At 43.8% G+C, this 14,193-nt stretch overlaps 1 long non-coding RNA gene across 1 annotated transcript; it reads right to left on the reverse strand.

The window, feature by feature from the left end:
• Positions 1 to 238: 238 nt before the first annotated feature.
• On the reverse strand, positions 239 to 5,950 carry LOC148388201 (uncharacterized). Its single transcript, XR_015862145.1, has 3 exons — positions 5,690 to 5,950; positions 5,496 to 5,577; positions 239 to 1,385 (listed from the first exon to the last, which is right to left on the reverse strand). It is a non-coding gene; the product is annotated as an uncharacterized LOC148388201 (long non-coding RNA).
• Between the last annotated feature and the right edge of the window lie 8,243 nt (positions 5,951 to 14,193).

Here is a 14,193-nt window from a genome sequence, read left to right on the forward strand (position 1 = left end):
TTGTAGCTCCAAATTGATAAATAAATGTCCACTCTTCTCTCTTTTTTTTTGATCATTTATCAAACCGGTTTATTCAACCCACAGTGATGGGAGCATATCCAATCATTTACTTTCGGGGACTTTTTCAAAAGTTTCCATAAAATTCACTTGATAGTCGGACGGAAACATTCGGTTACAAGTCTGTGTCATCCTCCCCCCCCCCCCCCCCCCCCCGCCCCCCGCCCCCCAATCCACCGACCCCTTCCTTCATTTCTTGCTGTTTCTTCCCCTCTCTCATTTCTTTCATGCCTCAAGGTTGGAGAGCTTCAAAGTTTATTTCTCCCCATGTTAAATGTTTTCCGACAGTTTGGAAATGAGTAATCTTGGTCTCATTTTTTATATATTGCACAATCCTGGCATTTGAACAGGGGTGTGCAGACTTTTTATATCCACTCCAGCTTCGAGGACCATTGGGACTGTACCGTTGCTATTCACCAGCGTCGAGCTCACAATTTAGCAATGCAAACTAAATATAAAATAAGATCGTCACTAAGAAAATACAAATGAGCAGTTGAAAGCATTCTTAGCCACATTCTTAGCCACACTTTAACTTTAGCTTTATAATACTATTATTTAATGTTATTTCCACATCATTACATCAAGCACCACCACGCAATGCCAAAAAATGGTGGAGACACAGTGTCTCATGCGTCACATACTTCATTCAAATGTTTACTGGTTAACCCAAAACCCTTTGAAAAGGATTGAGTTCTCCATTGACTACATCCGTTACAACCGTTGTCCACAAGACGGCGCCAACAACCCCCACTGTCCCCACCACGCAGCTAAACCCGAATTTGTGTGTTTACGCTCTGAAACGACAGCTGTTGAGTGGACGAAGCTCCTCTTGATGATCTTCTTTCCTAGCAGATTTCATGTTTTCTGGTGGCACACCAGAGAAGGGCACCACATCTGCTCATGTACCAACCCCGAGGCCTGCTCGGGTATCGGACACACTTGCAACTTCGATTCATTCATCTCAACTTGTCCCCGTGGCCTGAATGTGATAAGCTGCTCCACCTGTATCCACCTCACTGCCTGTTCATCTGTCTGTCTGCCGGTCGGTCGCTTTGCCTGTCTGTCTGTCTGTCTGTCTGTCTGTCTATCTGTCTCGGACCGGGCTCTCTCACCAGGGTTTGATTACAGCCTCAATTGACGCCCTGTAAGACGAGTAAAAGCCAGCGATTCTCTGGAGGCTCCGGGGAGGGGAGGTGGGGTGGGGTGGTTGCGCGGCCGGGTTTCGGACCTGGGAGGGTGCAGCACTCTGGGATTAGGAGTGGCCGAGAGGCCCGCGGGCATGATGGAGGGACGGATGGGTGGATCCGCTGACTGATGATTGTGTAGCCCTGGGGACAGAGAGACATAGATCACAGCAGGTAAAGAGAGACCAGACACACTGCTCAGTTGAGTTACCTACACTCAATGAAGACTATCCCACAAATTAGTGGGAAAGCTTTGGGATTTCAGTCCACATTTAGTCTGATACGGTGGTAACAACAAAACAATGTCAAAAACAAGATCATTCAGAAAGCAACCATCTCCACTGTTGCATCCAAATCAGATGCCCGAGCCACTTCCTCTGGCTCTACTCCGAGCCCGCAATTCATTTTGGCTGCTTGTATCTGGGATCTTGGAACATCAATCCTTTTCCATCTGAGGACTGTGGTCTCAGATTTGGAGGTGCTGATTTTCCTCCAAGCCGCTTCACACTGCTGCGAACCGCTTCAGTGAGTGTTGGACATGGCGACTTGAGGGAGCCAACAGTAGCAGATCATATGAAAAAAGCAGAGACGCAAAACTGGGGCCAGCAAAGCGGACCGCCCTCAACAAAATTCTGTTGAACAGAATCGGTGACAAAGGACAACCTTGGCAGAGTCCAACCCTGACCGGAAACTAATCCGACTTACTGCAGGCAATGAAAGAAGATGACCTCCACACAAAATGTATTTTGGCCTTTAAAGAAAACGTACGTATGCATTGATTGTGTGGGAGGATTCCCGTCTCATAAGAGCTCAATTACGCTTGGCATGCCTTTCAATCTGCAGAGAATCCTCACAGCTCATGTAGATGTGGACAAATCAACTCAATTACAGCTGCAATTAAAAGACAGCGTCACCACATTTAACTCTCTCTATTCTTCTTTCGGACTGTGTGCTATCGATACAAGGAGAGGCACTAACACGGCACAAACGTAGATTCCGTTTCTTCTGTTTCATTAAGATAAGGGTCGATTTTGGTATCGTCCAACTTGTCAAATTAACATCAAAGAATGAGTTTGCCCTGACAGAAAGGAACAATCGCGAAAGAGGAAATGAATTTTCTCCAACCGACAGATCCATTTCCCAAATGCTACTCTATCATTCGCTAAAAAAAGTTTTCTCCTCAAGCAGGTAACAGGTGCATTGGTATAAAGCAGGATGGGTGGAAGAGGGCGATTACACCAACATATGGAGAATGACCACCCCTCCCCTTTTTATCTCTGATTACACGACCCCTACAACTTCTCTGTTCTTTCGTCGTTTTCCTTTTAGGATCATCTTCAGTTTCATATAATTGAAGCAGACAATGGAAAAGTTTGGAAATGTTCGAACTTTGGTGAGATCTCACGTCATCCGAGGACCAAGGCCAAAGGCCTAAAGGTCATGCAAACATGAATTCAACTAAAATGTTCTCAAAGGTAATAAATATATAAATAAATAAATATATAAATAAATGATGGGTGTGTGGATGGATGGATGCATGCATGCATGCATGCATACATATATACATACATATATACATACATATATACATACATACATACATACATACATACGTACGTATGTACGTACATACATACATACATACATACATACATACATACATACATACATACATACATACATACATACATACATACATACATACATACATACATACATGCATACATAAATAAATAAATAAATAAATAAAAAATATAAAATATAAATAAATATAAAAATGGATAGGCATGTCATGTATGTACTCATGTGCATACCTAATTTTGTCTAAGGAGAACATGCAAACGCCACACATGGAAGCCTGATTTGATTTGGGGGGGGAACGGTGGTAGCACACTTAATGGAACAGTTTTGAGCTATTTGAAGATTATATTCGATTCGGGCCGAGCGGCAACGTGTCGAGCGGATTGGCCCTTCCTCCCGTTTGGCGGTGCAACATGTCACGGTAGACTTTGCATCTCCATGCCGCGCGTCTTTCTGGTTGGCGTGTAATAAAGCTCCTCTCCACACCTCCATCACACTCCTGCCAGTGTGTTTGTTGCCATGAATGGGATTTAGTGTCACACATACGGAGTGGATGCGTCTTAAAGCATGTCCTCGCACACCCCTGCCCCTCCTTCGCTTATGTATGTCACTTAGGGTTCATGTTACCCTGCCACCAAAACTCTTATCACTGTTGGACAGGATTCAACACTCCACCCCAGTGTCAAATTAAACATAAACACACGTTATCTACTTATGTCTTGACATGGCATTAAAACTTGTAGAACGCAACCAGCTATTTTCTTGCTTCCTGTTTACGTATGCACTCAAGTCGAGCGACTTGGTGTATCCTCTGAAATCAGCTTTGGAAAACATTCAAATGTCGTTCTTGAACATTTCAATAACTTCTGTCTGCCAGTATTTAAAAAAAACGATGGCCAGGCGTTATCTGGAACAGCGGGATTATTGCGCCCCACTTCTTGAACAAACAGAGGACAATGTCTCACCTAAAGATAATATGAACGTACGTGGAGTCGAGCCGGCCGGCGGCTTATCTCGACGCCGCTGCGGCCAAAGACAATTGGCAGTATCTCTTCAACAAAGAAGTTCAAGTCAAAACGAGGCAGCATATAAAGATCCTTGCAAACACAGATGACAGCACAACTTTACACGCAGGTTTATCAGTGAGGTCAAATTTTTGATTAACCCCCAAGGGGTACGTGTATTGAACGCTTTCTCCCAAACGACAAAAGATCTACCTCATGAGAATAACAATCAAAGGCATGAGTCTTTTTTAAAAAGAGTGTATGGGAGAAAAATATGTCGCAATTGCCTCCTGCCTCCGCTTTTGGGCTTCATGGCCACCATTTTGGTTTCATGTCAAGCCCCATTTGGAGCGTTGCCGTGGTCGACGGCCTTTTTGTGTGTCGTATTATCGATTGAAGTACAAAAGTAGAATCTCACCAAAGAATTTGCGATGGAAAAACCAAAACAGATAAACGACACTTTTAGTAAACGTTAACCTTGAGTAAGCCGTGTTTACAAAAAGTAGATCCCGCATTTCCTGCTTTCCAAGGTGAGTTACATTCAGCGGCCTTCGGCAGCTTTTATACAAATAAATAAATAAATACATAACAATGATGATAATAATAAATGGAGGTAGGTGGCCTTGGTTTGTCTGGCGTGTTTTAGTTTCTTTGCAAATGAAGCCATAGCACGGAATGTGTTGGCATGGTGTTCCATGTGAGAACCAGAAAAAAAAAAAAGAAACATGACCTTTCTGAATAGCTGGAATGTGCGTCGAGTCGACACCGATCTGGCTTCATGGGTAAATGTTTGTCTGCATTGGTCAATCTGAAGATTGTAATGTGTGCAACACAGAGGCGCAAAAATCTTGTCATCTGTCCACCGTGTGGTGGAAACTGTTGGGGCAGAGACCGAGTGTCACAAAAACATCCAGCAAAGGCACTTTTGGCTCTTTCTAAAATGCATCTGATTGTAATACAGAGTAGCAGTAAGTCATGATTCAGATACTGTACTTAAGCATGTTTCATATTCCTTCGTTATCTGGAGAAAATTAGATGTTTATGTGAGTGTTAGCATGGGTGTTAGCATCTCTAGCAGAGTATACTTTAGCATTCATAATGGCTGGCGCCTGAAATGGATACAAACGAGTAGATTTTGCGGCTTAATTCATATTCCACCCATGCCATATTAATCTAAATGCCGTGTTTAAACTAGTGGGTCTCTGGCATGGACCATATTATTATGAAGATTTTGGACTTGACATCCCCTTTAGCTAAGAATGTAGCCATTTTTACAGAGGTGGCCAGCAATCTGAGGAGAATTTTTTTTTCTCAAAATTGTTACTTTTATATTATTGCTAATAGTTTATGTGATATTTTCTGCTGTATTATTATGTTTTCGTAAACCGCTTTGCTATGGCAGAAGCTACTATAAAAGCGCTTTAAAAAAGAAATATATATCATAATGTAAAATGTGCTGGCTGATGAAATTATAATGAATTTGTCACTTTGATTTTAGGTCCAGTTTCCTTTCTGGCGATGTTTGATGCTGGCATGTTTCATGCTCTCTGGTTTCATGGCAGGTCAGGGTGGTATGAGAATAACCTGGCAGGTGGGGTCGGAGGTCACGGGGTCGGGGCTACACTCACGTACAGGAGTCGCATTACACTTTTGGAGACTGAAGACTGACCTTGTCATTCACAGTTGACAGATCACTGCGGTGAAGCGTCACTTGACTGGCCTGGCAAATCTCTCAACGCAGCAGAGTCAGACTAGAAAACATGAACATCATCATCATCATTATCATCGTCTCCCTCCTGTGCCTCGAGTCGCCAACTTATGTATTTCACTATTTAATTATCAATTGTACATTTCGTGAATTACCTCATATCAACATCCGGATGTTTATTTGGAAGCTTGTTATTTACTTGCCAATATCAAACACAAACAGGCACACACACACACTTCAGGATCCAGCAGTTTAACATGAAAGAAAAGGTGAAACAGAATCTGTAAATTGCAGAGCAGGGAAAGGGGCAGAGAACGACAGAGAGAGAGAGGAGGATAGACAGAGAGCTGTTATCAGACCAGAACTGTGTGTAACCTCATCCCCTTACTAGTGTTTCCTGATCAGGTCACCTGACCAAAACCTTGGGCTGTGATTGGATGATTGGCTCTAGCAGACAGGTAATGGTGTAAGGCGAGTGTGTGGGAACAGGAGAGGGTGATAAACCTCCGTGTGTGTGTGTGTGTGTGTGTGTGCGTGCGTGCGTGCGTGCGTGCGTGCGTGCGTGCGTGCGTGCGTGCGTGCGTGCGTGCGTGTGCGTGTCTGTGTGGGGGGGGTGCGTGTGTGTAAGTGTGTGTATGCATATGTATGTGCCAAGCAAGTTAAGCTCTTTCTCCACTGCAACCATATGACCCAACCACTGGCCTTTCCGTCTAGGTCTATGTGAATTTCTCTCCAAAAAGGTGAGAAACTAGCAAACACAAAATAAGTGTAAGGTTGACAAGAAGGGTTTTGCAACCCTTGCAAAAAAAAATAATGTGTGTATGATGTGTGTGTGTAATGTCGGTCTTGTCTGTCTGTCGGTCTGTTGTCTGTTGTCTGTCTCGTGCTGTCTCTCACATGCACACTTGCGCAACACATGATCCCCCCTCAGCCCCTTTGGCTGGCTGATTCTCAGACACCTGCTCATTACCATTGCTAATTAGCTTCCATTAATCAGGCTTCTCTGTGTGCACGTGCGTGCGCGCGGGTGTGTGCACGGACGTGTGCGCGGGCGTGTGCGCGGGCGTGTGCGCGGGCGTGTGCGTGTGTGTGCGCGTGTGACCAAAACAACAAAAATCCAAAGCTTGCTAAGTGACAAACATGCACTGTTGGGTTCAAATCAGGCCACTAAAAATATGTTTTGAGTCAAGCGTTTTCAATTTTCTTCCCCGCAGCTGTCAATCAACCAGACTCTTTCAATTATATTATTAAGTTTACTAGTTTCTCAATGGCAGAACTATTTGATGATTTGAGCTGTATTCCATTTCCATATTTTATCATCCATCCTTCCAAATCTTTTATCTTAAGAGGAAAAAACCATAAAACTCTGAATGGAAGCATGCACCAGAGCCTCTTGAGACTCGACGGTATTTCACGAGGTGGATTCAGAAGTGCAAGCAAATGTGGTGCCGGTGCCACCCGGCCGGCCGTCAAAGCACATTCATTGCGGCCGAAGGAGGCAACTTGGCAAGGATGCGCTTGGACTGAAGGCCACATCAGCTTGAGCCAGGGATTGCGCATGACGCTTAAAAGGATGAATTGGAAGTGGGTCTTGGTTATATTCGGGCTATGTGAACAGGAACAGACGGTCGAGCAGCAGACTCAAATCTTGGCTTGCGTGTGTGCATGTGTGAGAATTGCGCGCAATTCGCGAGCAGGAGGATCAGCAATTCACTAAGTGCTCCAGTTGGAGTTGACAGAATGACTAAATGGTCCAAAACGGACCAACAAAGATCCATATGCCAATGCTGAGCATATGCCAGCTCCCTCTCGCTCGCAGCGGGCCAAGTCAAATCTTGTTGCTAGCGCCGACATGCTGGCAAGAATCCAAGCTACTCATGCATTGGAGTGCTTGGTTGGGCTCACGCTCACACTCACTCAGTCACACACACACACACACACACACACACTCTCTCTCATACACACACACACACATTGTAATTATCACGCAAGGCAAAAAAACACCACTGATACTCAAGTCCGAGCAAACAACAAGACCAGAAAAGGGAGAAGGGCGGGCAGGGAGATGGATAGAGAAATTTCTATCCTGTTCATTTCAAATTGCCACTTCCAAGTTCGACTTTTCTCGGCTCTGACAAGTGACAACTAGAGTTGACAAAATTAATCGACAAGTCATGTATAATCAAATTAACAACCATTTCAATAATCGAGTAATTGTTTACAGCCTTTTCTTAACAATGGTGTTGTCCAAATCCTCTGCTAATGTCAGCTTCTCAGCAATAATTATTCATTAATTTATGAAAACAGTCTATTTTGTGTTGAACCCAAACAAGACATTTGCAAACATCTGCTTTATAAAATAATAACCACATATCTGTTTCAAAAAGTTTGGTGAGTGCAACAATTGCATCTCTAGGTGTTCAATAAATAGCCAGTAGTCACAACAAAATATCCTCAAGCCACCAGGGAAAAACTGTAACAGACCTTGCGAACGCGCCCCGCCTGCTTCAGAGAATGAGCTCAAACGACCTTTGAATTCATCAACATGTCTGTTAAGGCCCTTTCCCTCCACTTGCTCGTTCTTAGTCTTGTTCTTACGGACATCAGAGTCAACAGTGACTTCTATGCAAAGGCTTTTAATGTTCAATACATCAAACACAAATGTTCCAAACAAGCTAATATTGACGAAGCCATTGATACAAATGCGGAGCCTTGTGTGTGTGTGTGTGTGTGTGTGTGTGTGTGTGTGTGTGTGTGTGCGTGCGTGCGTGCGTGCGTGCGTGCGTGCGTGCGTGCGTGCGTGCGTGCGTGCGTGCGTGCGTGCGTGCGTGTGTGTGTGTGTGTGTGTGTGTGTGTGTGTGTGTGTGTGTGTGTACTTCCAGTTTGAGGTGGGATTAACATCCTCACAAAGAGGCAGCAGCTGCTGCAAGTAAACATGGACATTTCCATCGTATTTGTGTGTACATTAGGCCAGGTGTACAAAAGCAAGGTTACTCGTCAGGAGGTTGACGAGTGACATAACCTCAACAAATGAAAGAAACGATTAAATTACATCAAACGTTTAGGGTGGGGAAATTAAAATATTTTATTTATCAAGGCTCTTCACATGTGTACCAAATGCAGTTTCTGGTTTAGGATTCATGACCGACAAAACTTGACACTGATGCAGCCGTCGCTCTGAATCTGGACCACTTTGCACTTATTGCTGGGTGTGTACTGTCATCTAGTGGTGATATGTATACATTATAACCCACCGCAAAAAAAAAAAAAGTTAAACGTAATACCGTTGTTTGGATTTGGAGTTCAGCAGTAAGTCACAATATATTTGTTATCTCAAAAGATAAAATGTTCATTTTTCTACCGATACTACAATCACTTGGATAAATACTTTTGGAGTTAGGGTTGAGGCGGGGTGAGATTAGGATTAAGAGGGGTTTAGGGTGTTATTTAAAAAATACCAATAATCCTTATATAAATTACATAAGAGGCCATTCATCTAATTTGAGTCACCACAAACAGACCACACACCCACACGCCTTGAGAAAGGCACTTTTCAAAAGCCCCCGTTCGTTTCCTTTTCTTTCCTGCTTTGTCTTCCAAGTATGCAGGGGGGGGGGTGCCGGGCATGCCGCCTCTTCAGAGAACAAAATATGGGGGCTGCCGTGGCGATGAAAACGTACGCGAGAGAGATGAAGGCAAGACACATGTTTGGTCTGGGCGTTATGGAGGCAACGACGAGACATGCTGGTCTTTCCGTCTCTACGCACACACACGTGCGCACACACACGCACTGACTAGATTCTGGACGTAACAGAGAGACAAAGTCAGCTCCAGTCAAACTGGAAATAAATGCTTCCTATAGTATGGATTCTATTAGTTAAAACTTGAGGGATTTCAGAATGGGGGAGACAACACACACACACACACACACAAAAACACACATACACACACGAAGTGGCAGTCGTGGTCCTATCAGTTCGAACGCCAGTGAGTGTAGATAAGAGAAATTGTGCAAAGAAGTAAGCAAATCTTTACACTTGAGCTCGTATCAAAGCTGTCAGACGATAACGCGTCCGTCCGTCTGTCTGTTGCGCATGCACTCACAATTTCAGATCCACTCGTCAGAGCGCGTTGGTGGTCTTTTTTCCGCCCTCACTTGTAGATTAACCAAGTGACTGACTGGTATCTAAAGCTCAATTCCGAGACATTAGTCAGACTCGAGTTGAGAGGTAATCTTCACCCCACGAACCCAGCCCCACCACCTCCAAAAGTACCGCAACAGTGGGGACAAAAACTAATTTATATTTGAACAAATTTAAAGTCTAAACCAGGAGTTTTCAACTTCTTTTGTCCAAGGGACCACCATTATAACCAAGAAGCAACTCGGGGACCACTGCTTTGGAGGAATATTATTTTATTTTGCACCAAAGGAGGATAGACCTATACAGGCTATTTATTTGCATCTGTATATCTATTTTGAGGATCTCGGCTATATTTGACATAATTTGGATTGGTAAATGATTCAAAATTAGCTGGAAAATAAATCAAGTGTAAATAATAAATTAGTTTTGTTTTTAAAAATATTATTTTCCATTTGCAATTTTGTGGACTACCTGCAATACCGCTGCAGACCACTAGAGGGCCAAAAGCCACTGGTTGACAATCCCTGTTCTAAACTAGACGATGATGGCCACAGTGGTAGTCAGCCACATTTTTACACATTGTGTTGAGACTAACTGCACACAAGCTGCAGATGATAAAAAAAATAAAATACTGCACATACAAAGCATATTAAGCGTCTCTGTGTGAGTGTTGATGCGTGGCTGCAGGTGTGCATGAGGTGTGCGTGTGTTGGGAGGAGGTGAACATTCTCTCCTGGTGCTAGAGCAGAACAAACAAGGATTAGAGCCACACCAGCATGCAGGTAGTAACACCTCCCCGCTCATCTACGAGGACCGACACACACACACACAGCGCGCACACAAGATGCCAGCTGCTGGGGCTTACATGACGTTACGGCCATTAAAGTCGTGTAGCGGAAGAGGCCAGACACGCAGATGAAAGCCTCATCATTTTAACACAGACAACTATTAGAGGACTTGGAATTGCTGACGGATGGACGGACGGACGGACGGCCGGGTTGACTGCCACCAGGCTTGGATGCTGCCGAGGCCCGCTCAAAGCACGGCACAAAACATTTCACAGGAAATCATTTGTCAAATCAGTTTTATTGTTATCTTGAGGTGTGAGCAGACTTTGAGGGGTCAACTAGAGGCTTTTCAGATAACATGAACGTGGCTGACTAGTTATCAGAGCACACGAACTCGGACTCAAGTGGCAAATTGAAATGCTCCGTTAATCCCGCAGCAGCTGAAAACCACTCATACCGTCAGCTAAACTGTGGCCCGAGATGTCCATCTGCTGAGATGAACTTGTTTCTGGCATGTCTGAACACAAGCCCAGGTCACCTGGGCTGAGTGTTACTATGGCAACAGCAAACACACGCACATGATACATGACCCAGACACATGTGTTGAGACTCATGGTGGCCATGGTAACTTGATCCAAACACATCTCTTCTCGCTATTACATAGAGGTCATTTGACAATATTCAATCACTGATGAAAAATTGTCATGTTAAATTTTTCTATGGAAAAGAGCAATGACATAGCAATGCATCTTGAAAAAAAGTCAAACTATTGGGTGTTTGCTTGCTGAAATGCACTTTCCGAATGTGTCAACAGGTCAAGTTTTCAGCCACCAGTTTACAGGAAGTGAAAGCTGCTGCAATATTAATGCCTTTCTCGCGTTTGCAAAACTGGACACCCAAAAGAAGGTTGAGACGACTACAAGTTGGCATGCAAGCATAATAAAGCAGCTTTCATTTTTTTTTCCTCAAAAATCTTCAGACAAAAAAAAAGCTCATGTTGGGCTGTTTCTTGATCTTAATTTGGAATTCTGATAAATCGGTGAGCTCCGTTCTGTCTTATTTTCAGGTTGTGAATGACCAAATTAGCGTGAAGCTTCCCCTCAAATTCTTTGTACAAGTTGTAATTTCTCCTACTAGCCACACGAGGGAGACTAACACCAGACATCACGTCACTATTGCAGCCCACACAGTAGACGTCTATTGCCAAAACAAAAACGGAAATCGTTTTAAGATCGCTTAAAGTCCAAATTGAATGAGTTTTTTTCCTCCACTGAAGCTAAAGACCAATTGACATTTGGCCCACCATCAAATCCGGAATTCATTTTCTAAATTGCTCTGAGCCGGGAGCACTATTTCAGCTCAGTTCCTTGGGGCCCAGTTCCCCACAGAGAGATAGATGTTAATTCTAATGCAAGCGGACATTAATATACACACGAACAAAATGGAATCCAAAGCGGGAGTAAGCGACCATTACGGAGAGACAGGAAGTCGGCATGGAGATGGAGAACTTCTCCTAAGCCTATTAATACTAATAAGGATAGTTGGCGGTAATGATTGAAAGCCACTTAGTGCTGGGCTATTTACAAAGAGGATCAGCCAAGGCCTGGTTAAACAGACCCGGGGGATTAACTCTGTCCAACACTGACCAAGACTGGGGAGGAGAAAGTAGAGACATCCCTCAATGTCTATCCTGCTTGTCATCGTGAGCGTCGTGGGTCTATGCCAACTGATATTTTTACGAGACAGGTTGCCAGCGAGCACGTGAATCCTGTTTCATTTCGCTTCAACACAAGGAATACTTCTGTTTGGTGACAGCACTTGACAAGCAGATGAAACGTGAAGAGTATCGTTTGAGATACAACTTTGGGAAAGCAGCCAGGCATGATTTGATACCTTGTCATCCATTTCTCTGACAGACATCAAGGGCACCACAAATCCTTGCATGCTTTAAGCAAGTGAAGACGAGACACGAGCACAGTGCAAGATCAGCAAATACCTTAGGAGATTAAAAACTAACAGTCCAATTCCTCCATGTAAGGCAAACACCTCCACCCATTTATGAAGCTTGCTTGGCGCAATGGGGCACGGTAATGCCAGACCAGATGAGGACCTTGTCCGACATTTCCCCGCTCTGAAATTGTAACATTCTTGACCCTCTTTGAGTCCAAACATTCGTCATTATTGTCCACATGTTGATTTTATCAAGTCAAACTCACAGATGTCACCACCGTAGTGCTTTATGGAGTTACGTAAAGCGGCGTAACGGAGATTAGGCCGGAAGTCACATGGGAATAAGCGCTGATCTAAGAGCTCACATACAAACACAGACAGAGAGGATTAAGCTCAGGATTTGCACAGTCAATCTGTCCTATAAAGATGCCGTCTCTGCAGCCAGTCGGCATTTGGTGGAGAAAAACACATTGATAGGAAAAATATACCTAGCTAATGTTAGAAATACGGCGGTGTAGTCAGTAATTTACTCCAATAACACTGAAAAGCCACTTCATTGACATCATCCTGAATATAGAAATGGGGAGGTTTATTTTTTGCTGTTTGAAGAGTGAATTTGTTAATTCTGCATGTTTTGTACCTTCATTCCATATCTTAAAAAACTACACCTCATATTAAAACTAATAACTAAATTAAAATCAAGAATTCAATGCCCCAAAACAAAAACTATGACAACTGCTCTAAAATCTAATTAAAACTATCCATCCATCCATCCATCCATCCATCCATCCATCCATCCATCCATCCATCCATCCATCCATCCATCCATCCATCCATCCATTATCTGTACCACTTGTCCCCACGGGGGTCACAGGCGTGCTGGGGCCTATCCCAGCAGTCATTGGGCAGTAAGCGGGAGACACCCTGAACTGGTTGCCAGCCAATCGCAGGGCACACTGAGACGAACAACCATTCGCACTCGCACTCACACCACAATTTGGAGTGCTAAATCGGCCTACCAAGCACGCTTTTGGGATGTGGGAGGAAACCGGAGTGCCCGGAGAAAACCCACGCGGGCCCGGGGAGAACATGCAAACTCCACACAGGGAGGGCCGGAGGTGGAATCGAACCCACACCCTCCTAACTGTTAATTAACTGTCCTAATTAAAACTAACTTAATAAAAATAAAACTCCCTGTGTGGAGTTTGCATGTTCTCCCCGTGCCTGCGTGGGTTTTCTCTGGGCACTCCGGTTTTCTCCCACTTCCCCCCCAAAAAAACATGGATGGTAGACTGATAGAGCACTCCAAATTGCCCGTAGGTGTGAGTGCGAATGGTTGTTCGTCTCTGTGCGCCCTGTGATTGGCTGGCAACCGGTTCAGGGTGTCCCCTGCCTACTGCCTGATGACTGCTGGGATAGGCTCCAGCACACCCGCGACCCCCGTGGGGACAAGCAGTACAGAAATTCGATGGATGGATGGTTTAATAATTAAAATAAAAGTCTAAAATTAAACATAATAACAACAAAATGGCGATTGTATATAATTGACATAAAAATGTATCTTTACTTTTTATTTTGCTTAAGTGCATTTCAGAATCTGTAGTTTTAAAACAGTCATTTAGTTTGACAAACTTTAAAATGTAAAATTCATATTGTTTGTATGGCACAAATGTTGGCGCAAATATGTATATTTTACTTATATCTTTAAAAGCTATAGCCGTTCTGTAAAGCAGGAAAGCCAATTTTCCCACACGAGCACAACTTCAAAACAAAGTTAAA

The sequence above is a fragment of the Syngnathus floridae genome, chromosome 13 (assembly GCF_059516105.1).
Source record: "Syngnathus floridae isolate MCC-2025c chromosome 13, RoL_Sflo_1.0, whole genome shotgun sequence".
Classification (NCBI taxonomy): Eukaryota; Metazoa; Chordata; class Actinopteri; order Syngnathiformes; family Syngnathidae; genus Syngnathus; species Syngnathus floridae.